Below are 21791 nucleotides of genomic sequence, written 5' to 3'. Positions count from 1 at the left end.
TGAGAGAAGCAGGAAATTGTGAACACATCGCAGTGACATCTGTGGAGATGGAGATAGATATGGCTAAGGATGAGTACCCAGGAGTTTCTATTCTATTTACCATACTATTCAACCTTTTAAGCTGAGTGACACATACAAGGGTGTTTGTTATGTTACTCTTTATAGCTTGTGGAGTTTATATAAATTACCGTGTATGCATAAAATATTTCATAATGCATTTTAAATGTAATTCTTATGAAAGTAAAAAATAATTATCTTCTAAGAATGTACGAGTCCCCCTGTATAAACTGAGAAATTTGGGTTCTTCTCTCTGCCCTCTGTGCTTTAACCATTTAGGGTTGCTGCTATGATCCAAAACAGAAAAGTGAGTCAGTAAGAAAAAAGAAAAAAAAAATTCCTAACTTGGTGTTACGCCAGTGCCCACGTTTATTAAAAACAACGAGAAGGCCATTTCTGTGGGAGACAGACACAGAACATCTAATGCCCAAGTCAGGTTGCACACAATTGCTTAAAGTCCACCTGTTACCAGACCTGACCTCTTCCTCTTTCTTCCCTACTCCTGCCCCTTGGTCAAAAGATGGGCCCAGGTGAGAGCTGATTTTGTCACCCACTATTATAAAGTCTAATTTTTGTTACTTCTTTTCTCTTCTGATAAAAGATGTTGAAAGGTTGAAGGGATGAGATACATGGGGATTTGGAATGTTTTTGTGGGTGAGAACTTGGAGTCTGTGGGCCTTGGATGTGACCTTACCGTAGCGAGAACAGAGGCGTTGCTCACTGGGTCCCCTAAGAACCTCCCACTGGTCCCCACCTCTTTCTCCCCTCCACCGGTCCATTTTCTACCGGCCACTGGAATTTTGTGGTGAAAAACACATAACATGAAATTTACCATCCTAACCATTTTAAGTGTACGTGTCAGTCATGTTAAGTATATTCATAATGTTGTGTAATAAATCTTGCCATCTTGCAAAACTGAAACTCTCTACCTATTGAACAGCAATCTCCTTTGGCCCCCTAGCCAGCCCCTGGCAACCACCATCCTACATTCTGTGTGTGTGAATTTACTGCTCTAGATAGCTCCTCAGGTGGAATCAGACAGTGTCTTTCTCTTTGGACTGGCTTATTTCACTCAGTATAATATCCTCAAGGACTGTATCATATGACATCTTTCCTTTTTAAGGATGAATGATATTTCACTATCTGAGTATACCACTCTGCATTTACCCATTCATCTGTTGAGGGACATTTGGGTGGCTTCCACCTTTTTGCTATGTGAGTAATGCTGCTATGAATATGGATGTGCAACTATCTCTTCAAGGCCCTGCTTTCAATTCTTTTGGATATATAGCTAAAATAATAAAAGTATAATATGCTAATTAGACTGGATGTACTTCCAGACGAATTCAGGGCTGTGACGAACTGATAGGCTGCGGCAGGTTGATGGGGTCTGGGGGTCCCAGGTGCCTGCCAGTGGCTGGAGGGAAACCCAAGTTCCAGGGGCCAGAGGGAAGCTGGAGCTGGCAGCCAAGGGAAGGAAGGCCTACTCTTGCACAAATTTTGTGCATCAGGCCTCTAGTCTAGAAATAAGATTTCTGGCTTGTATGGTAGCTCTATTTTTATTTTGGTGTGGAATCCTCATACCATTCTCCCATAGTAGTTGTGCCATTTTACAGTCTCAGAAACATTGAAGGAGTTGGCTTTTAAAAATATAAATTATGCCTTGGCTGGCATACTCAGTGGTTAGAGCACTGGCCCAAAAATCAAAGGTTCATGGGTTCGATTCTGGGTTAAGGGGATATACCTAGATTCAATCTCTAGCCCCATTCTGGGTGTGTGTGAGAGGCAATCAATAAATGTGTCTCTCACATGGATGTTTCTCTTTCTCTCTCTCTCCCCTTTACTCCCTTCTACTCTCTCTGAAAATATCAATGGGTGAGGATTAAAATAAATAGTTTTTTAAAAGGTTGTAGATGTGTGGAAAAGGAAACAGGTAAACTAGAGGCTCAGTGCATGACATTCTTCAAGGGTAGGCCTTCCTTCTCCAGGCTGCCAGCAATGGCTTCTCTCTGGCACCCGGGACCCTGGCTTCCCACCAGTCGCCCCAGGAAGCCATGGCTTTATCCATAAGGATGTCTAGTCTAATTACCATATTACACTTTTATTGTTATGGATTATATCACATCACTTTGCTGTTGAAATCTTTGTTGCCTTCTCATTTTTAGCAGGATGGAAAGCTTAGTCCTACCTGAGACCTAAGATTACACTCACTGACCTTTCTTCAGAGAGCTCTGTCAGTCCTAAAACCCACCAAGCTCTTTCCCAGCTCAGAATCTCTCATGGTTGTTCTTCCTTTTATTTGCAATGTGGCCTCTCAACTCTTCCCACAGAAAATCTCTCATTCTTCAGGATTCAGCTTTCACATCGTTTTAGAAAGTGTCCCCTGACCTCTGTGGGATAAGGTTTCCCCTCTGTGCTGTCTGGGAGCACTTTCACATTTCCTTGACAATCTGGGATTTTTCATTTATTTGTGTTTTGTCAGTCACCTCTGCTAGAAGGGATGCTCTCCGCAAGAGAATATTGTCTGCCTAGTTCATTATTGAGTTTCAGCCGCTAGTGCATGCCATCCATCTACAGATTAGTCTCTGCTCAAGGCTGAACAAATCCTATCCCAATTAAGGAAGGGATAACTATTTTTAGGCTAAAGAGTGACACGTTTGAAAAGCTTCACTATGATTGTTAATTTTTCTGATCCAGAAGAAAAATCTTTACTGAATAGATACAAAGAAGAAGAAGAAAATGAAATACACAAAGGTGGAAATCATGAGCTGCATGGACTGAGCAGGTCAGAAGTTGCTCATAGATTTTAGAGCTCAGATTTTTATGATGCTTGCAGAATGTGCGTTGGATGACCTCTATTAGCCTTGCCAAACCTACAAATAAATGAAAGTCCAAGCCGTGCAACAGTCTAATCATTCAGACCCTGTTCTCCTGGATGGCAGATTTTTCAGTTCTATTTCAGATTTCAAATTGACTATTTATCCCAAGCAATTTATTCTTCAAAATCCCCTGAAATGTTAGCTCTACATTGCAAATTTTAAGGAGACAAGCTTATTTATATTATAATACAATAAATGGCAATATCCTTTTGCTAATAATTCTATGGTCCAGAATACATTTAATTTCAATCTAACACAAATGGTTATATCCTTTTGCTAATAATTCTATGGCCCAAAATACATTTAATTTCCATCTAGCACAACCATTTAAGACTCTGTCTGAAACGCTCCAGAGGAAACATATGTAGGAACACTCCTTCAAGCATGTTAATATCTTAAGAGAAGTTATGCTCCATTATCACTCTTCCCTGGCTTTGAACTTGCTGTTCCTTTGTGCCTGATGACTTTTCACTCTGTAAGAGAAATCAGAGGTGTCTTATTCTCCAGGAAACTGTCCCCAAAGCCAGGTTAAGTGTATCTTCCTGGGGACCTGTGTACAATGTACTTTAATATGCCATGTGAACTTTAAGATGCACATTTTAAATGTTTATCATCTCTGAAATCAGATGTGTCTTATCAATGACATCTTTGATTAGTCTCTGTTACTCTAAAGCACATGTGTCAAACACAAGGCCCGCGGGCCAAATCCGTCCCGCCAGGCCTTGCAATGTGGCCCGCACCGCGCTGTCATCACTGCACTCCGCTGCGTTTCCATCACAATGACAGTTTATGACTGTTCAGTAAACCATTCCGCCCGCGATTTAGGCTGGATTTTAGATTTTGGCCCCTTCTCTGATTGAGTTCGACACCCCTACTCTAAAGGGAGCTCAGTGAGGGCTGTGATTGTGTTTTGTCTCTAAATATTGTCAGTCTCTATTGCAGGGCCTTGGTAGCTCCTGGTGAGTGCTTAATGAAAGGGTGGATGGACAGAAACAATTCCAAACTCGGTGATGGACGATTTCATTGTAGGAGCAGCACAGAGTGAAGACAAGCAGGATCACATCTGTTTGGGAAAGATCAGGGGAGACTGTGGAAAAGGTGACAATTGAACAGAACTTCCCTAAAAGAGCAAGATAATTCCCCATCTGTGATTCAAAGGCCATCATCAAGGCAGAAGAAAGAGCACAGGGAAGTGGGTAAAGTGAGGGAGGCTTTAGAAAAAGAATTCACTTGCTAGTTTGAATGGAGTTTAAGGAACGGTCACGGCTCGTTAAAGACGAGAATAAGTTCTGAGAACTGCATCCCTATGCAATGTTGTCCTTGTGAGAACATAATAGAGTGGACTTATACACACCTAGATAGTTCCATTCAGCTCACAACTGTGGTTGTAGGTGCTATGCTTTCATAGGATTGCAGCATAGTACCCTGTTTCCCCGAAAATAAGACAGTGTCTTATATTAATTTTTTCTCCCAAAGTTGCACTAGGTCTTATTTTCAGGGGATGTCTTATCTTTCCATGTGCTAGGTCTTATTTTTGAAGGATGTCTTATTTTCGGGGAAACACAGTAGGTGTGTTTACACCTGCATCACCGTGAACTGAGTAACGGTCCTGGAAGCCCTGACAGCTGCTGAGCCATTACCTCCAAGATGACTCTCTCCAGTAAATGCTTTGCCAGCACTGGATAAAGAGCCAGGCCTCCTCTCCTTTGTTTTTGAGATCTTGGGTTGATTTCAGTAACTAACCATTTCGCTGCTTGTTTTCTTTTCTCTTCCCCATTAAATTCCCATTCTTAGGTTTTCAATTCAACAATAAACAGCGAGCCCTAGAAGCACTTGACCCCAGTAGCAGCAGAACTGCAGCCCTGTACCTGTGCTCTCCCTCTCCCTTACCTTGACCTGGCTATGTGCCCCTGGCTTACCTTGTAGCTCCAGGGCCTATAAGTAAGAAACTCATTTTTTTTCTTTTCTTTGAAGTTCCTAGTGGCTATCGCTAAAAGGTGTCTTGCAATCTTAACAAAATCCACAAGGGACGGTCTAATTCAGGGGTCGGCAACCTTTAAGACATAAAGAGCCACTTGGACCTGTTTTCGAAGGAAAAAAAAAAACCTGGGAGCCGCAAAACCATTGCGACATTTAAAACAAATATAACACTGCATATATTGTTTCTTACTATACTGGATCATGCAGAAAAAGGATTTTTTCACTTAACAAAAAGCCGCATGCGGCTCCGGAGCCGCAGGTTGCTGACACCTGGTCTAGTTGTAACACTGGTTTAGAAAAGAGTGATTCCTGGGAAGCTCTCCACAGCCCATCAGACATCCTCAAACTTTTTAAAGTGGAGGCCAGATCACGGTCCCTCAGAGAGCTGGAGGGCCGGACTATATGAACTACTAATTCCTACTGTAACACCTCGGCTGCGCTCACTGCCCAAAAAACCTGGCGGGCCGGATCAGACTCCTCTGCGGGCCGCATGTGGCCCGTGGGCCGTAGTTTGAAGACCCCTGGCCCAGATGAATGCCTCAGGTATTTCTAACTGGTAACATCACTAAGCGTAGTCTGGAATGCACCCTGCTACTTTCTCACCTTACAGCTACAAGGTCAGTCACTAGGCCTTACAGTGACTTCTTCAGCTCCAATATAATTTTGTTGCCAACTCTTTCGAGTCGGGGACCTAAAATTGTGTTTGTTCTGCCCCATGTAGCTAGCACCAATAGAATTAAATGGGTAAAGCAGATCAAAAATCTTATTTTTTAGCCAAGGAATAGAGAAGGACGAGCTTGTGCTTTAAAGATCCTTTTTCCCCGATTGTGGGAGTTAGGACAGCCTTAAAGCACTTGGGAGGAAGTTAGGAGGTCTCAGGGGCAGATATTTCTGAGAAAAAAGTGGAAATTTTTTGGACTTCTACGGGACATGCATAGTTCCTAGACATGCTTGGAGCTTGCATAGTCATACATCACATGTCTTATTTAAATATTAAATCCCCATCCCTGGGTATGATTTTGATAATACACTAAGAAAGAAAAAATTGTCAAAAGGTTCCTTAGAAAGGGATTTCAGAGACCATTTTGGATCTTTCAGGTACAAACTGGTTTCTTAATTGTGTTTCTTATTTTGAAGCTCAGCTAGCCTCCTTGGAGTTTCTGTCTTCTCTTGACTATTTCAAAGCATATGTTGTGGAGAATACAAGGAAGTTAATGGAATTTTGAAGATTAATAATGTGGTAGCACAATTCTGTGATAGTTTTTATGGGACCACTTGCGTACATACAGTTCCTTCTTGATTCAAATGACCTTAAGCTGCACCAGATTTAAACAGGCAATTACGCACAGCAGGAGACAGGACTTTAGGAGAGATTGAGAGTGGCACAAACACCATGCACAGTGACCATATTTCATTCTGGAGCAGCCGTGAACTACTGAAAAACTTTAAAGGGTGACATGGCCAAAGTTGTGCTTCAAATGTCTCTGGGGTGGTTGTTGAATAATTGGTTGAGGGAGAAAATGCAGATAAGGCAGCTAGTTACTAGGTTAGTATTAGTTACTTAACAAATATTTACTCAGTATCTACTGAATACTTGGCATAGGTGCCACAATACATAGGACTTTACCCTTCCATTCAAAAATCTTATAGTCTAGGAAGGTAAATAATCAAGCAAACAGGCATAAATTATAACATAAAAGTGTTCAGTGTGTACACAGGTTGCTGTGAGTCCTGACCCCAGTGTGGGGTAGGGACACAGAGGGCAGGTGATGTGGATCAGTCAAGGTGGCTCCTGGCAGGAGGTATCATCTTAGCTGAGCCTTGAAGGTGATGGCACAGTACACCAGGGAGATAGCAAGTGCAGAGTCCCAGAGGTGACAAGATGCTCTTACTCTGAATTGCAAATAATCTAGAGTGGTGGAACAATAGGTTGTGGAGATGGGGGTGGGAAAAGATGGAGATGCAGGAAAGGAATGTGGTTTTGGAAAGGGAAGTAGGAGGCTAGTGCAATAATCTGGGAGAAAGAACAAGGGCTTGATGGGGCAATGGAGAAGAAGAAGAAAAAGGCAGAACAAGAGTCCCTGCTGTAGCAGAACCCATTAAACTGAATATAGACTCATTCATCTGACAAAGTGTACTAAATCCCTCCTACCTGCCAGAGGCCTACTGAGATGGCTATGTACTCTAGCTTCACTGCCTTCATCAAAGAACTTCCATTCTAATGTAAAGTTGTTTGGCCTTGACCCTGATATTACATGTTGCATTCTGCCGGCGGAATTAGCTTGGCTCTGCTCTGGAAGTCATGAAAAGTGAAAGATGCTGAAGGATCTTCATCATCTTTCTAGTTTTGTATTGGGGTGACCAAGTAAATGGCAATGTCATTAACTAGGTCAGTGGTTGGCATGGCTTTTGAGCGACGGTTTGCTGCTCTGTTGACTAATGAGTTTGCCGACCACTGAACTAGGTTATCTCTCTGCTCTCTAAGTTATATTCTAGGGCCCAGCAAGGAAAAAGGAAAGTTTGTAGAACCGGACATTTCAACTAAAGGATCAAAATATCAACCATCCTCACAAGAAATACCTGAGTCAGAGAATAGGAAATGCACAATGCCTGGGAGGCAGTAAATGCAGGAGAAAATGTGGGGATTGTGAGGATAATGAGGCATGAATTTGCTTCTCATTCATTTTGTGAACAATGTACTTAATCTCTCTTTGCCTCTAATTTCTCACCTGTAAAATAAGGGGGAAATAGTAACTAGTTTAAAATTTTGTTGTAGGGGTTAAATAAATCAATAGTTGTAAAGCATCAACACACATGCATTCCATATCGTAGGCACTCATCTGAAAGTTCCTGGTATATAAATAAGAAAACTTTCTAGGCTTTCTTGACTTATGGCATATGTCCTAAGGATATAATAAGCACAAAATAGCACTCTATAATTGGGCTCTTAATTCCATATTCAGATACCTAGATTAAGTCTAATAAGCCTTCCCAAATGAAGTAACTCTTATTTGGGGATTAAAACACCTAAATGAAGCAGCTTTATTTGAGGAAATATTTATATTTCTATGACAGTATCTTATTGCCAAGTAATCCTTTTTGATTGAAGTCCACTGTTAATGAGGCCAGAGTCAAGTTCATATGTTCTGTCCTGGTTCTTCACCTATTCCATTTTCCAATGTCACTGAAGCCAGCTCACCCTGAGGGGGCTCTGGACAAGGCAGCTGGACATGTACAGCTAATGTGTCAAGCCTATTGGGATCACCACAAGAGACAGTATAGAGTGGCTTCCCAGTGGACCACCTGGCATCTTCCCATGGTGATGACAGCCGCTCATGCCTGCTGCTGGATATGTAGAGAAAAAAGAGAACTCGGACAAACATTTATTGTACCTTATGCAATTAGCATTCAAGCTCTAAGAGGTAATATATTTTCACTTTTTTCTAAAATACTGCACTCCTATTACTGAAAAGTTAGTGATGAGTACATAACATGCTGGATAAATATTTTCTTGAATGAATAGGTGAAGATGCTCATGTTAAGAAGGGATTTCATACTCTATATGTCACAGAGCAAGCACATGCCAACGGGCTGCCCAGAGAAAACTAGAAGCAGGCACACAAACAGCCAGAAAGACTTCGGGAGATGTTCTAAGTTTAGGTCAAATATAGATGGAAAGACAGGGCAGGTGCCAATTCCACAGCAGGTGTTGAGGTTCAGAAGCCCCAGGTTAGGAAACTCAGCCCCTGTGTCTGAGATCATCCTTTCTCTGCTTGCTGGATAGACATGATATCATAGGCAAATGAGTCCAGCAGTAGGTAGAAGCATTGGGTAAAGATGATAAGACAGCCTCACATATAGAAAAGAAACTGAATCTCTGAGCAGTGGAGGCAAGGTGTTAGCAGGTCAGCCTGTCTCCTTCAGGTGTTTGTGCTGATCTGTCATGATGCTATGATGCCTGTGGTAGTGGTGGTGGAGGAAATCAGCTCCTATAATAGAGGTAAGGTTGAGCTGTGTGTGTGTGTGTGTGTGTGTGTGTGTGTGTGTTGACCCACTGATAATACTTGGAAAGATGAATACCTGACACTGGCAGAAATAGGAAGAGGCTTATATTTCTTAAGTATCAAGCAGGATTCAGGCCCTATGCCAAGACATTTATGCATGTTATCTCATCAATTTCCCATAGAAACACTGTTCTATGGACTAATAGCCCCATTTTACAAATGAGAAATCAGCGTTTCTGAGAGCTTCCATATTTACCTTAAGTCACATTGTTCATTAGTGGCAGGAACAGAAATGAAACTCGGGAAACTGAGGTATTTGCATCACGTGATTAAATATTCAGCTGAAATACACATTTCATCTGTCCTAGGCACTGGGTACTCGGAGCACAACACAATTCTAGCCTTTGGCAGTGAAGGGCTCTCTCCACAGAAGCTACAGTGGGTGGATTGAGTCACACAGTGACTGTGAACACGATCTTACTTCCCTCGATTGAATCCAGCACAGCTATCCCTGGAGAATTACTCAGACAGTATTTGAAATTGTGTTTCAAATGGAGAAACTAACTGTTCCCAGATCATTGATTTGATTTCTTTATAACAAAGAAATTGACTTCAAGGTCTCTTCCTTTCCTGTAAATGCCTTCCCAACTCTCCCCACTCCTTCCTTTGACTGGATATCACCCTTAAGCCAGCTCTCCAAGATAACTAAACTTATATAAACCTTTTCCATGGCTGGAGAATTTCCTCTTGCCACCTAGCTTTACAGCCTACTGGGCCTTCTCCTTTACACCAAAACAAATATGTGATCATGTCTTACATAGTCTATTGTGTTAATTTTTATTCTCCAAGTAACACATATAGCTCAAACAATGAAGTTAATAATCACTCAGAGACAAGCAGTGCCAGCATAGTGTATATTCTTCCAAACATCTCCCCTGCCCTACACATAATTCACTATATTTTATTGTGCTTATCAAGGTTGGTACTCTTGTCTGTGTGTCTGGGGTTTAGAGTCTCAGGTAAGATTACTTGGGATGGTCCCACTTATGTGCTGTGTTTCCTTAGTTGCTCTAACTCGGTGCTGAAGGGGGGGGGGGATGTGAGTGGGGACGAAGGGGGGGGGAGGATGCAAGGTACTTACTCAGTTCTTTCTTAAATGTCACAATTTTCTTCCTCTCAACTCCTGCTCCTAAAATCCACTAGCCAACATTCCTTCCAATGCTCTTCAAACCGAAAACTTGATTTCTTTTATTACTGTACTACACATTGAACCGATTATTCATTTTTTTGCTAACTATCTTATAGGGTGCTGCTCAATAACCAGATCTCTTAAAGCAGTGGTCTGGAAACTGCAGCCCAAGAGCCACATGTGGCTCTTTGGCTCCTTGAGTGTGGCTCTTCCACAAAATATCACATGCGGGCGCACATGTACAGTGTGATTGAAACTTCGTGGCCCATGCGCAGAAGTCAGTTTTCTCAAAAAGAAATTTCAATCGTTATACTGTTGATATTTGGCTCTGTTGACTAATGAGTTTGCCAATCACTGTCCTAAAGGATCCAGATGGGTTTCTTGAGCACATGCTGCTTCTGAGATGTGCTGTATGGTGGCGTATACAAGAGTCCAAGTCCACCAAGGGAAGTTCATTTCAGAAACATTCATTGAGCACCTAATTCTACAGGATCCCAGGCAGAATGTTTGCTGCTGGTGATACAATAATGAATCAAGAAGTCTTTATGTTCCCATGAGAAAAGCAGATACATACATGTTTTTAAGAAAGGGAGGGATTATCAGGGTATTGGTCACAGGAGCAAACCTGGCTGGCCAGAGAAAGCATCTGGGAAGAAATCATACAGGAGTTAAGCTTTAAGGGGATTGGCAACTGCCAGGTGAAAGAGATCGGAGGGGTTATTAGAGGTAGGAAGGCATCAAGAACAAAGGGTAGGAGGGAATGTGTCTTTTTCATTCAATATTGTATCCCTAGCACTTAAAATGGCTGGAACATGGCAGGTGCTTAACAAATTTATTATTTTTTTTGTTTTGTAATAGTGTTATTAACTATAGTCATCATGCTGTCCATTATATCCCTGTTACTTATTTTATAACTGGAATAAATTCTTGGTAACTGCAAGAATTGGGAGGAATCCAGTAGCTGGAGTGGTTAGGGCAGGCTGAGTTGAGTGGAGAGAACTGGAAGGGTTTCAAGCACTGAGGATAGCATAATGAATCAAGAAGAGTGCGTTGTGGGATCAGGAGAACTGTGAGATTGGAGCACAGTGTTAGAGAGTAATGGGAAAGTTGTAATTGTATGTTTTAAAAAAATGAGGCTATAGTTTCCCCTTTAATTAAGTTTTTAAAAAATATTTTTATTCTTTTATAATAAATTAAAAAAATCCAATGTTGCAATAAGATCATCATAGCTGATATTGTGACCACGGTGCAAAGTCCTCCCATGCATTATCTCACTTGAGAGTTTCAGAAAGGAGATCCATAATGTTGGTCTAGCAGCTACCGTCCGTGTGCCAGGAATACAGTCTCATTCAATGTCCATACTTCTGTGAGGTGGAGTCTGCAATCATGCCTTTAGAGCTTCATCAGCTGAAAATCAGAGATGCCCAGCAACTTGACAGGTGTCTCTCAAGTTTCATTAGCAAGTGGCATTAGCAAGATTTGAGCCCATGATTCTAATGCCAGGCTTCACCCACACTTCACTACATTGTGCCATTGTGCTGCCTCTTGGAGTCAGCTGGCTAGGTTGGTTTGAAACACAGCTTTGCCGTTTATTTAACATTTTGGAGATTCTCAAACCCTCTGTGTGTGTGTGTGTGTGTGTGTGTGTTTCATTTGCAAATCAGAATAACAATACTGTCTTCTTCCAATTCTTGAATTACTCGAGACAATGTTTCTGAAAGTGCTTTGTGCATGGTAATTAGCACCCTGAATGTGTGACATCCTATACAAAGTCATTGAACAATTCCACATGCATCATTTTCCTAGATCATAGGTCTGTGCTCCCATTCAGACTCGCTCAAAGAACGAGTCTAATTGGCTGTCTGATCAGACAATTACCAATCCTGTGTGACCCTGGCCTCCCCTAGGTCTGGGGCATAGCTCAGAGTTGCAGGAGAGAAAGCACTTCATACCACATAAGCCCAGCATCTTCACATCTGCAGTTCGCAGATGGAGGGCAGCAAAGAGCCAGAATAAGTTCCCTCACAATTATGTAAATCACCAGTTCTTCAAAAAGGATCTTAAGATTCATTAAATATTCATGCGCGCGCCCTCCTTGGCAGCTCCTCCTTCCTAGGTAATTGCAGAGGGTTTAAAATATCTGACGTTGCTTGGAAGCACGCAAAACTCTGTCAGCTGCGAGCAGGCAGCTGATTTGTAATTTAATTAACATCCTGGCTTGTCCTGTCTTCTCCGCAGAAAGCAGGAAAGCACTTCCCCTCCTTTGTGAGTTTTGCTTAAAAAAAAAAAAAAAAAGGAAAACAAAATGGAACACCTGGCAGAGCTTTTCCTCTCTCACATCTCTCCTGTGACTTACATCCTGCTCCAATGTCCAAAAAATGCCTTTAAAAGAAATCCCTTTTAATGGTGTCCTTTGGGCCAGCCGTATTGCTGATGGTGGGTCATTTTTTTGGAAGGGTAACTTCACTTGGGGAGATCTGTGTATCATCAGCGATCAGTGAGTTTTGACCCGCTTCCATTAACTCATTGAGCAATAAAGGGTTTTAAGGAGAGATTTGTCTACAGAGGACATTCTTTCTTCAGCGAACACTGATGGGAAACTGCCATGTTGCGGGCACCAGAGGGCAGCAGTGAGCCACGCAGGCAGGCTGCCTGTCCCCATGGAGGACTCAGTCCTTTGTGGCAAGCAAACATCAAGTGAGTGATCACAGAAATAAAGGCAAATTTAAACTGATGAGTTTTATGAAAAAAATAAGTATATTATAGAATAGCTTAAATCCTGTGAAGCAGGGAGTGGTGTGGTAGGGGGAGGAGAAGCAGGAAGTCTCCTTGAGGAAGCAGGTAGAAAAAAATGTGTGGTCCCTCTTGTCCTTCATCCTCATGTCCCTCCTATTCTCTCCTCCCCCAGATTTGCAACATACTTGTGACTATTCTAGAAGAAGGGGTTGGGATGAAAGGGGAAAGAGAACCCCGCACCAGCCAAAATATCATTCAGAGAATTTATTTCAAATCAAAGAAATGAATATATTGTACATACTGGCCTGATCACTGCATTCACCACTCTTTACCTTCTCTTCTCTCTCTCTTTAACCCACACGTTCCTTCCAGGCAGGGAGCAGTGAGTGGCAGGAGGCAGCAGTAGGCTGGGGACTAGGAGGGGTCACAGGTCACAGATGTGCTGGATGTCCTGGAAAGAGGAGGGACCTGCAAAGGAGAGCTGGCTGGCTGCATAGTGCACACACCTCCAGTGAATAAAATCTCTGCAAAGAAATAGCAATGTGTTTAATATTTCCTTCAAAATGAGAGGGTGACTGGCAGAGCCTGGGTGAGATCACCCGATTGTGGAGGCTAAACTTACAGTCTTGAGAGGAAGGTTAAAACCTTTCCTTTTTGTGTTCTTCATTTTTTTGAGACTGCTTTCTTCACTCTTTCACTGTTCTCTGTTTTCTGAGCTGCAGCCACTTCTTCCTTAGAGACTATTTCTCTTTGCAAGTCTATTATCGGGTCTAGTAATAATTAATGTTGTTTTTAAACATTCGTTTAAAATCTTGCTTGGCGTTGACTTGTATTGACATAACCTTCAAACACGTGGTATCTGACTTGCATGCGAAAAAAGTGATGTTGTGTGTTTGGTGGAATTTTAAAGGAATTCTTCATTATGAACTTTTACCATCTAACCAAACCATTACAAGTGCAGTGTATAGTGCCCAATTGGAAAGGTTAGCCCAAGCTTTAAGAGAAAAAGAACCCGCGCTGATTAATCAGAAGGGCGTAATTCTTCACCACGATAACGCACGACCGCATACTGCAAGAATCACTGCTGAAAAACTGCGCCAGTTGGAATGGGAAGTTCTCCCTCAACCTGCATATTCTCCTGATATTGCCCCTTCCGATTACCATTTGTTTCGTTCTTTGCAAAACTTTCTTCTTGGAAAAAAATTTAATAATGAAGAATGCCTCAAAAATGCATTGACCGAATTTTTTGCATCAAAATCACAAGAATTTTACAACAGAGGGATTAAAATGCTTCCTGAGCATTGGGCACAAGTAGTAGAAAACAACGGCAACTATATTGTTGATTAAATTTTGTTGTATTGTTTAAATAAATTCAATTTAAAAAAGTATTAGAAAACGACATTAATTATACTAGACCTAATATTTATATAATGTTCTTACTGACACCAAGCTGCTTCTAGAATATGTCCTTCTTTTATGCCAACACACAAGTTTAAATCTAAGGAGCTTCCTTCCAGCAGCAGCAATTGGTCAGCCTGGTCTGGTGGCCACACACTGTTTGGCAGGTGCTCTGCCCTGACCCCTGGGGATGGGGGCTGGGGTGACAGAGATAGGCTGTGGGTTCCTGCCCTCAAAGAATTTAGATTACAGATAAGACTCAACACAGAGAGGGCTTTGTGGCAACATAGTTAACAGAAGCCTTGGAACTAAAAAGGGGTTTTGAGCATTTCCAAAACGTCTGGCATGGTATAAGAAGCTAACCATTCCTTTATTTTATACCTGCTTCATAAAGTTGTCCTAAGCCTTAAATGGAGTCCTTTCTATGACACTCTTAGAAAAGCCTTCATGAGAGACACACATCCCTAGAATGTCATTATAGGGTCCTGATTCCATATCTCCCAAGCAACACAAACAAGACCCTGTTTTCAACGTTTTATTTTAATTTCGATCTTTCTGAGATTATTGTATATGACATACCTGATGTTGTAGAAGACCGAAGAAAACCAAGCGATGCTTACAGAAATGGAGTTTCATAGCTTTATTACACTGGCGGTCTCAGAGGAATCACCTCCAGAGTCTGAGCAACCCAATATGGTGCAAGCCCTTCTTTTATCCTTTTAGTTTCTTTGTCCCCCAAATATGGGTGGGGACTCTGGGGTATTTTGTGGACTTTGAAAAAAAACCCATGTGTTGGGATGGGGGTCTTGAGATCATATCTAAGGGCCTGGCCTGGCGCCAGTGAGTGCTGATAACCCCCTCCTGGGTTGTATATTGTTCATGGTTTACGGCCTCTGTAAAATGTAAGCAGAGGTAACAGGTCTTGCAAGACCATATTGTGGAGGAAAGGGGCAGTGACTTAATTATATGTTATCAAGAATGTACATTAGGTTGCTGCACAGATTCAGATTGCTAGCCCCCCAAACATCTGGGTTACATTGTAATTAGCCTTTTAGCCTATTCACCATCGCTATGTGCTTGGCCATAGCTGTACATACAAGTATAGAGATATATAAAGTACATAAAATGTCCTTACCTGTAAATAGACAAAAGATACTGACATGAATGATGAATTTTCACATTCAAAATGTCATCAATCTACACAAAGCCATGTTTAATGCTTGTATAATGTGGTGCAATAAAATTTAAAATAAACATTTTAAGAAGCCTTCACAAGCGTGCTCACTAACAGTTAAGTATTCCAATGCTACTTGCCTCTCAAGAGCATGCAGACATGCACTGGCTCTCCCTGAGTTTGGGTCATTTCTCTTTAGAACAAGCCAGCTCCTACTGCAAGGGGGAAGCAGAGCTTTTTTATGCAAAAACAGAGAGACCCTGGTTTTTACTGATGAGGCCTTCACAGATGTGTGACTTGTCCCTCAGTTACCACACTGTACAGACCCTCCAGGAAAGGAGCAGAAGCATGTAGGCTCCTGTGTGTGAGTTCTGGGTAATTCAGGATGTTTCTGACTCACACAGGCATTGGTGGAATGTGGAGAACAGAATTAGTCAGACTTCCTAGCCTCTGCCTGCCACTCAGGGACCCTGTGATGGGAGAGGAGTGTGAGAGTGATTGCATACAGGTTCAGCTGGGAGGCTCTTTGATCGGGAATGTCATGATATTTCTCAGATTCTTTAAGTTCAGTTCAGTTCAAGTCACACGTATTGGTCTTTCACTATGTGTTAGTTATCAATAGGGCACTGAAGAGTCAGAGGTGAACAGTACTCATTTCTGCTCATGGGGCACTCATGGTCTCCTAGGAGAGATAGGTCATTGAGTTTAGACTTGTTATTCAAGGACAGAAATCAGTGCAGAGCACCATGGGTGCATAAAGGATGGACATCCTTTCAACCTTAGCAGGTAGAGCATTTCTGAAAGAGATGACACCTGACCTGATTACCAAGGACCTACAAAAGTCTCCCTGATGAAAGAGTTGGGGAGTGGGTGGTTAAGCTTCAGAAGGGAGAAGGGAATAATTTTCCAGAAGTCAGGGACACAATCAGTTAAGACAGCGAGACAAGAAGATTATGTTAGTAGTCCCTGTCTTGAGCATTTCTTCTGCCTTACTCCCACTAGAGCCGAGACAGGAAATATAATCTGTTCACAAAGGTTCTTTTGCTCTGGAGTCCCCTCCAATGGACCAAGCTGAGGAGAGGAAAAGAGGAAGGTACATATTTCAAAAGAGAGGTCTTCCTCACAGGGCCCTCCTTTCACAGGCAATACTGACCTAAAAGGTGCCCAGAATAACACCAGGAACTAACAGATAAGCCCTGGAAGGAGAGATGACTAAGAATTGCCCAGAACATTAGAGCTGATTCTGAGATCAGGGTGTGACCTCTGCAGAGGTGTTTCATCTTTCTTGTTAGACAACTTGACTCTTCAAGATTTCCTAAGAATTGCATTTTCTGAGGACAAAGTTGGTCTGTCAAGATCTTTGAGTTTTTACCAGTTGAGAAGAATCTTTAAGTGCTCTAGCCCTAGAGTCAGACTAACACGTGCTTGAATCCCAGTTTGCCACTCACCAGGTATGTAATCTTAGGGAGAAAAATGCCCAACTATCCAAGCCTCAGATGAGGAGGGTCCTAACACCAATCTGTTAGGTGTGATGATACATATAAAGCATTTAGCACAGTTCCTGAAAGCAGGTATAACTGCTATTTTTACTGGTTGATATTGGCATTAATGTTTCCTTTAATGTCACATTAGTATTAATATTAATCTTAGCATTACAAGTAAAATAATATCATTTTGGTTCAGCCAAAGTTAATCCTAGTAGAGATTCTACTATGTGACATCTGGGTTATTTCTTTGGGAAACTTCCATGTGAGTTATAAATGGTACTTTCACCAGTTCTTGTCTTCTCTTGCTTAGTCATCACTCCCAGATAATGGAGGGAAAAGGAGGGAATATTGAGTTGGCACCAGGGAGAATCTGTTTAGATTTCCTAGCTAATTCCCTGCTGTCTACAACAGGCTGTCTTTCAGGCTTGTCTACTGCCACACCCTACCTCACATCTGACACCAGAGGCTGCATCAAGATCTATGGCAGGATCATCTGAAGCAGACCTCCAATAGGGATTAGTGTGAGCATGATTTATGCTGGGCAGTTCCCAAGAGAAATGCTTACAGGAGTGAGGAAAGCAACAAGGGGTTCTCTAAGAATGCAGGTTCAGGTGCTGTCTAGCTTCAAGCTGATCCTGTCAGGTGCTTTACAGTGGAATTCCTAGCCCTGTGGTTTGTTTCACTTTGAGGTTTGGGAGTTGCGAGTTCCAGCTTAACTCCCAGTCCTCCTAAGTGAGGAGGCTTAGATCAAGGGCAAGCTTCCTGAGAAGTATGAAGTATATAGATGTGCACCTTGAATGTGTGAAAAGGATTTTTTAGGTGTGGTGGTGCTGGTGTAGAGGGCGAGGGGGAGAGGGAATGAGGGGGGGAGGGGGGACATTAGCATCTGCTACAATCCATTTCAAGATCTCACTGTTCCTTTAGAACAGGGATAGGGAACCTTTTTTCTGCCAAGGCCATTTGGATATGTATAACATCGTTCACAGGCTATATAAAATTATCAACTTAACAATTAGCATGCTATATTTGGTCAGACATCTAATTACTTCACAGGGGCCAGACCAAATGATTTCATGGGCCTTATATGGCCCTCAGCCTAGATATTCTCCACCCATGCTTTAAAACATCATCCCCTTTTAACACTTATCTTTTCTGCACACGTTGTTGCCTTTGCTTAGAGTATCCCTTACCTCTTTTTATTACCATTCAAGATCCTATTTCGAATGATAAATTATTTCTACTGCCACAGACTCAGTTTGTACTCATAGTTATTATCATTAAGTATCATGACTTAGCTGCACATACATATGACTCACTCAATAACTTCTTGTCTTCTTGAGGTCAAGAACTGGTTCTCATTCGGTCTGTATTTTTAGCATATAGTATTTCTGAAAGGAATGATGAGAGAGAGAGAGAGAGAGAGAGAGAGAGAGAGAGAGAGAGAGAGAGAGGAGAGAGGAGAGAGGAGAGAGAGAGAGAGAAAGAGAGAATACTGAAGGATCTGATGTTCTTTAAGGTTATGTGAAACAAATAATGTGGTTGACTTTTATTTGCTTGAACTTGAAATTTTAATGTTTTGCAATGAAACAGTTTGTATTTAGAAGCTGGAATACCTCTGTAGCTTAAGCAGCCCATGCTTATTTGATCCACTTGTTCAATTGTCATGTATAATTTTATTCAAAAAATACTTGTTGAGCATATTTGCCAGGCACTTGGTTAAGAACTGGAAACATGAGGATAAACAAGACCTAAATGATCTCGGTTCTCACAAAAAATCTTATGATTCAATGACATACATACAAAAATTATGCAACCATACAGCATGATAAAAGCAGTGATTGAGGGAGTGTAGGGAGCTATGGAAACACCAACACAATCGAGATTTCAGTTCACAAAAGCTTTCTAGAAAAGGAATGTGAAAGCTGGGCCTAAAGGATCAATGAATGTTAAAATGAACAAATTTTACTAATCAAATATTGATTGGTTTCTTCAGTCTAATTTGAGGCCCTATCAGTCTTTGAACTGAATCTTAAATTTATGAAAATAATTTAAAATAAGTTATTTGTGACCTCACATAAGTTCAACTAAGTTTATTATCTGTATCATGACAGGATTTTTTTTTTTTTTTTCAATCCAAACCAGTCAGTAAGATGTATACTTTTATGGATAATATCTTTCTCTAAATCAGCTGAATCCCACTATAGGAATCCTTGAGGAGTCACAGTAATTACTTGAACTTTGCAACATTTTACTTATGGTATCCTTGGATCTTTATATTTCAGATTTTTACATATGACATAAATATGGCTTTACATATGTTAACTCTTAAAAAGCTTAAAAAATTCTGCAAGAAACAAACAAAAAAAATTGAATTACCATATGACCCAGAAATTTCACTTCTGGGTACCTATCCAAAAGAATTGAAAGTAGAGTGCTGAAGAGATATTTGTATACCCGTGTCCATAGCAGCATTATTCACACAACTAAGTGATAGAAACAACCAAACTGCCCATCTACAGATGAAAGAGTAGACAAAATGTGGTTTGTGCATACAATGGAGCCTTTGAAAAGAAGGAAATATTAACACATGGTACAACATAGATAAAGCACAAGGACATTATGCTAAGTGAAATAGCCAGCAATAAAAAGACAAATACTGTCTGCTTCCACTGATGTAAGGTGTCTAGAGTAGTCATATTCATAGAAATAGTAAGTAGAATGGTGGTGGTTACAAAGGGCTGGGGAAGGAGAAAATGAGGAGCTTTTGTTTTATGGGGAGAGAGTTTCAGTTTTGGAAGGTGAAAAGTTCTGGAGATTGGTTACATAACAATGTGGATATACTTACTGTCACTAAACAATACATTACAATGATTAAGGTGGTAAAATTATAATATGTATATATTATCACAATTAAAAAAAAGCTTTTACAAATGAAAGTAATAATTGCTAGCATTTACTTTCTAGCATTAAAAAAAACTTTTAAAAAATGAAAGTAAGATTTCTAGCATTTACTTTCTAGCATTCTAACATTATACATTTAAAATTATTAAGGTGGTAAAATTATGTGTATATTACCACAATTTTTTTAAAAGCTTTTTAAAATGAAAGTAATGATTTCTAGCATTTACTCCACTATCCTGAGTTGGGTTGGTGAAAATAAAAGAGTTAAAAAGTAATGAGGCTCAGCTCATGCGGTGGTGTTGGGGGTAAGGAAGCTTAAACTCTGCCCTGTGGGTGGTGGCAGCCACTAAAGGGTCATAAAGAGAAGGACTTTGTCAGTTTGTGACTCAGAAAGGCCCCTGGTGCAGGGTAGAGGATAGTTGGGCAAGGGGCAGCTTCAGTGGCAGCCTAGCCAGCTTAGAGCTGATGAGAATCTGAATGTGGGCAGATCAGTGGGTTGGTTTGTGGTAGTGGGGGATGAAGATGGAGTAGTTTCAAGATATAAATTCGACAGACTCAGTGATTTATTAAATTGGCAGATGGTGGGGGGGAAAGAGAGGATGGAGTCAGAATGACTCCTACTTTTCTGGCTCGGATAACTGAATAGGTGGCAATGCCTCCCTGAGAGAATTGAAGATGGGGAGGAGGTGTGGGGGGTAGATGGGCTGAAGGCCCAGACACTGTACCGGGCATATGCACCACCTTCTCCCACTCCCAGTGAACACATAACTGATCAAGAATGAATGTTAAACCAGATCTTTATTTCCGAGGCAGGTTACCTCCCAAATCATTCACAGGGCTAAGAAAACAGACGGATGGTATTGTGCAGTCCACAGAAATGCTCTAACCTCATTTTGAAGTGTGTTCTCTCTCCAAGAGGCGTTATCTACCAAAATTGTCCATTCAGTTATCAGATGTGGGCTTCCTCACCTCAAGGGAGCTGGGAGGGTTTGGTGATTGTAGAGAGAGATTTCTGATGTAAATGAACTGAACAAGGTCCCGGCTCTGTTGCCCATTACTAAGGTGACCCCAGACAAGTCTCTGAACCTCTGTGAGTGTCAGTTTTGTCATAAGAAAAATGGAGCATCGCCGAAACCAGTTTGGCTCAGTGGATAGAGCGTCGGCCTGCGGACTGAGGGGTCCCGGGTTCAATTCTAATCCAGGGCATGTACCAGTAGGGGATGTGCAGGAGGCAGCTGATCGATGATGATGATTCTCTCTCATTGATGTTTCTAACTTTCTATCCCTCTCTTTTTCTCTCTGTAAAAAATCAATAAAATTATTTTTAACAACAACAACAAAAAAAGAAAAAAAATGGAGCATCATACGGTAGGTAAGAAGGATTGCAATGGAAGAACAGATGAGAGTCCTTTGCAAACTATAGTCAACATGTTGTTTGCTGTGTTTTTGTTTTGTTTTGTAATTAATATTAAGCTTAGGACATGGAGAAGGCCTCTCTGGGAAATACAAGCGATGATAATCAACTTCTGAATAAAAGTGGACAACAGATTGAATGGCCAACCCTTCTTGTTACTCAGATTATGAGTCAGACTGAGAGCTGATGTTCAAAAAGGTCATATTTTCACCTAAAAAAAATTAAAGAAATGCAGGCATGCTTTTGTAAGAAAACATGTTGTTGGCAATAGGATATAATAAAAATAACTGTTGGTGATAATAATGCGGTACTGGGATAAGGTTAAACTTGAGACGATGTATGATAGTATTTGGACCTCGGCCCATAATACCCCATAATATCGTTCACAGAGAACAAAAGCAAAGCAAGGCACACTAATATTTTACTAGCTCGGTTGTGAGTGGTACTTAGAATTCTTAGGAGAAATGATTCCCGATATTTAACATGACCGACACTGTTTTATGAAACAAGCTGACCGGCAGTTCCCTCCAGGAGGTTTAGACCCCTGTCACCTGAAAAGAATAAGCCGGCCC

General features: G+C 41.3%; 1 protein-coding gene across 7 annotated transcripts in view; it reads left to right on the top strand.

Moving 5' to 3' along the window:
• DLG2 (discs large MAGUK scaffold protein 2) overlaps nucleotides 1-21791 on the top strand; it is a 1831272-nt gene that overhangs the window by 899174 nt on the left and 910307 nt on the right. The window lies entirely within an intron of this gene.

This window comes from Pipistrellus kuhlii, unplaced genomic scaffold (assembly GCF_014108245.1).
Source record: "Pipistrellus kuhlii isolate mPipKuh1 unplaced genomic scaffold, mPipKuh1.p scaffold_m20_p_9, whole genome shotgun sequence".
In the NCBI taxonomy this organism is placed as follows: Eukaryota; Metazoa; Chordata; class Mammalia; order Chiroptera; family Vespertilionidae; genus Pipistrellus; species Pipistrellus kuhlii.
This window is presented reverse-complemented; position numbering and strand designations above follow the sequence as displayed.